Source organism: Peromyscus maniculatus, chromosome 6 (assembly GCF_049852395.1).
Source record: "Peromyscus maniculatus bairdii isolate BWxNUB_F1_BW_parent chromosome 6, HU_Pman_BW_mat_3.1, whole genome shotgun sequence".
Taxonomy (NCBI): Eukaryota; Metazoa; Chordata; class Mammalia; order Rodentia; family Cricetidae; genus Peromyscus; species Peromyscus maniculatus.
The window spans coordinates 75,818,361-75,822,451 of record NC_134857.1 but is presented as its reverse complement, the minus strand read 5'-3'; positions in this window follow the sequence as shown (position 1 = coordinate 75,822,451).

Genomic DNA, 4,091 nt, shown 5'->3' with positions numbered 1-4,091 from the left:
CTTAGTGTGATAGTTTTCATATAGCTGTGGGTATTAGGGTTGAAGTCTATAAATATCTGACCTCATCATGAAGTACAAATGTAAGTACAGTTTTCTGGAGCAAGTAAATCAGAAGGTGATGTTAAACGGTTCTGAGATGAGTGACAAAATACAATGTATAGTTCTTAACCTTCATAGCTATAGTAACAGGGTAATATGTTGGTCTCCTAAGGTCAGGTTCTAGGAAATCAGTTCTTCAAACAGGTATGGATATTTTGATTGAAATAGACACATACATTCCAAGGGCATTAATTTGTAAACTTAAGACAGGATTCAAGAAATTGGCTCAATTTTCACAGGTGGATCTGTTAGTGCCATGTGACTCCTTTCTTGGCAATATGCTAAATATAAACTCTTAAAAAATTTTACTAAGCTGGGCAGTGTTAGTGCACGCCTTCAATCCTAGCAAACCCTACCACTCAGGAGGCAGAGGCAGGCAGATCTCTTGAATTTGAGGCCAGCCTGGTCTACAGACTTGAGTTCCAGGCCATCCAGGACTCCATTATTTCCTCTTGAAAAAATAATAACAACAATAATAATAAGCTCAGATCTCATGTAACCTAGACTAGCCTCAAACTTGCTATGCTCAAGGTTACCTTGAACTTCTTGCCCTTGCTTCACCTCCCATGTACTGGGAGGGCAGCCTTTATTGCTGAGCTGGGGATGGTGAACTCAGGGTTCTGTGCATACTACACAGGCACTGTACCTGCTGAGTTCCATCCCCAGCCCCTAACTTAACATTTCTCTTTAAAACAACACAAAAAGCCAGGAATCGTGGCTTGTTCAGGTCTGTAATCTACACTGAGGAAGCTATATCAGGCAGATCCCTACAGATTCAAGGTCTGTAATCTACACTGAGGAAGCTATATCAAGCAGATCCCTACAGATTCAAGGTCTGTAATCTACACTGAGGAAGCTATATCAGGCAGATCCCTACAGATTCAAGGTCTGTAATCTACACTGAGGAAGCTATATCAAGCAGATCCCTACAAATTCAAGGCCAGGCCCGATATGCATGACTCCAGGACAGCCTGGAATCTTTTGTTGCTGTGATGAAACACCATGACCAAAGTTTATTTTGGTTTATGGTTTCAAAGGAGGAATCTATTGAGGAAGGCCTGGCAACAGGTGGTTGGAACTGGAAGCTGGCTGATCACATTTCACCTGCACACAGGAAGCAGGGAAATCTGCAAAACTCTCAAGGCTGGACCCAAGTGACAGTCTTCCTCCAGTAATGCTCCAAGCTCTAAGGTTTCCTTGGTCCCCCCAAACAGTGCCGCCACTTAGGGGCCAAGTATTGAAATACATAAACCCACGGAGACATTTCTCACTTGAACCAGAACATTCCCTCAAAAAAAGAAATCTTAGTCCATTTTGCCATGCATAGTGATGCACATGAGCCTATGTGTATGTCCGGCACTTGGGTGACAAGTAGCAAGAACATCAGAACTTGAGGGTAACTGAGGTTCATGATAAGTCCCTATCTAGGAAAAAAACTAGCCCATTTTTGTTTTATTAATACAAAATTGTTTTCTCCATACTGGAAGTAGCCATATTCCTAAGCCCAACAAAGTCCTTTTCTAAAAGATAATACATGGTCTGGGAATGTAGCTTGGCAAATACTTGTACAGAATATATAGTCTTGGGTTTGATGTCTAGGACCCCATAAAAGTGGTCCACAGAATAAGACCCTGTTTCAAAATAAAAAGACCTGAGTATGTAGCATGCCTTTAATCCCAACATTAGGAGGCAGAAGTATGTGGTGGTATATGTGTACCCTAATGAAATTTGCTGAAGATCAGAGAAGCAGAGCAAGTCACAGCTACCACCTCTTACTTCACCAACTCCTCAGCCTGAAAGGGCTTCAGCCTAAAAGGCTCTCCTCATGCCTTATATACATTTCTCCACCCATCCATTAAAGGCGTGTGTGCTTCCTAAGTACTGGTATTAAAGGTATGTGCCATCACTACCTGGCTCTGTTTCTCTCCTAGACTGAGTCAATCTCATGTAGTCAAGTGTGGCTTTAAACTCAGAGATCCATACGATCTCTGCCTCCCAAGTGCTAGGATTAAAGGTGTGTGCCACCACTGCTTGGCCTCTATGTTTAATCTAGTGGCTTGTTCTGTCCTCTGATCTTCAGGTAAATTTTATTAGGGTACACAATATATCACATTTCCCCTTTTTGTCTAAAATAATAAAAAGATCATAACTAATATAAGAAAACTATAAGTACAATAAGTTATACAATATATAACTCAAGAATTACATTAATAATGTCCAGTCCATTAACATTTGACAGATTCAGAGAAAATACTCCATTATCTACAACATTTTGATGAGTCCAAATGTACCTAATTCACTTTCTATCCTAACTTGTATTACCAACTGAAAACTATCTTTTGATGTCTTTCAAACTTATACACATTATACCTATTTAGTGAGTTTCTTTTCTAAATTTGTTAACAAGGAAAACTATAACTATCTAGTCTTTAATTCCCTCAGAGAGCCGAGAAGGAAATAAAATTACCTAAGTAAGCAGGAAGAACAAACAAGCAACTTCCAAATATGAGAAATGACAGAAACAGCTGGCTGCCTGGACAATCATCCGAGGTTCCTCTGCAATGTTGGGGCATCCATCTTCAGCCTATAGGCCTAGCATGTCCTGACAGACTCATCTGTGAAGCGGGATTTTGTAAAGGGCCTTCCTGCCTTGTCTTGGAAAGGTTTGGCAGTCCTTTACTTTTGTGTCCTGCTTGTCCATTTTGGACAGCATACTGTCAGCAGTCAAGGCAAAGTCACTTTATTGCCCAGTGGTGTTGCTGGAGGGCTTCTCTCCAGGTTCCCCAAGCCCCGCAGTCCCACAATCCACTTATAAAATAATCACTCAGACGCTTATATCACTTATAAAATGTATGGCCATGGCAGGCTTCTTGCTAACTGTTCTTATATCTTAAATTAACCCATTTTTATAAATCTATACCTTGCCATGTGGCTGGTGGCTTACCAGAGTCTTTACATGCTGCTTGTCCTGGCGGTGGCTGCAGTGTCTCCCCTCCTTCTTCCTGTTTCCCCAATTCTCCTTTCTCTTTGTCCCGCCTATACTTCCTGCCTGGTCACTGGCCATCAGTGTTTTATTTATATAGAGTAATATCCACAGCACAGTGGCTAGCTTTTGCCACAAAGAAAGGAAACTCCATATGGAGTTTCTTTGATGCCCATCATCTTCTCTGAAGTAGATTGGTGCTTCTAGGAGCAGACATGTCTCGTAGTCATTTAAAAAAAATCTGTTATTAAAACATCTTTAATGCCATATTCTGTAGATCTTTGAAGTGTTTGAAGATGACCTGTCTATCTAAAATATATTTCTGTTTGACCTTGAAAACATACCTAATATGACTACAAGTTCAGTTGTAATAGGTAACTAACTACTAACTTGCATTTTTTTTTTATATCCTAATTGGTAATAATAACTTTCGAGGACTAGAAAATTTCATTACATTGTTAAATGAATTGTATAGATGCAATATCTTGAACAAGAGTATAAGTGTATCTACAGTATGTTCTAACAAAAATAATCTCAAATTTGTATCACAGCAATATATCAATATACAAAATTTATATACAATATACAAAATTCCAATCCAATGTAAAATATTTAAAACTAGTAGTTGCTTTTTAAAAGTTGATTCAATAATCTACCTTTTTATATTATCATATCCATATCCTCCCTTTTTTCTTTTCAGAGTAAATTAAAAAATGTACCCTTTAATCTTATTATTTCTATATCTCTTCTTTTCAGAGTAGATTAAGTAATCTTTTATCCTATATCTATATCCTCTTTTTATCTTTTCAGAGTAGATTCAATAATCTACCTTTTTATCTGATCATTTCTTTTCTTTCTTTTTTTTTTTCCCTTAAGACAGGGTTTCTCTATGTAGCTTTGCACCTTTCCTGGATCTAGCTCTGTAGCCCAGGCTGGCCTCAAACTCACAGAGATCCACCTGCCTCTGCCTCCCAAGTGCTGGGATGAAAGGCATGTAACACTACTGCCC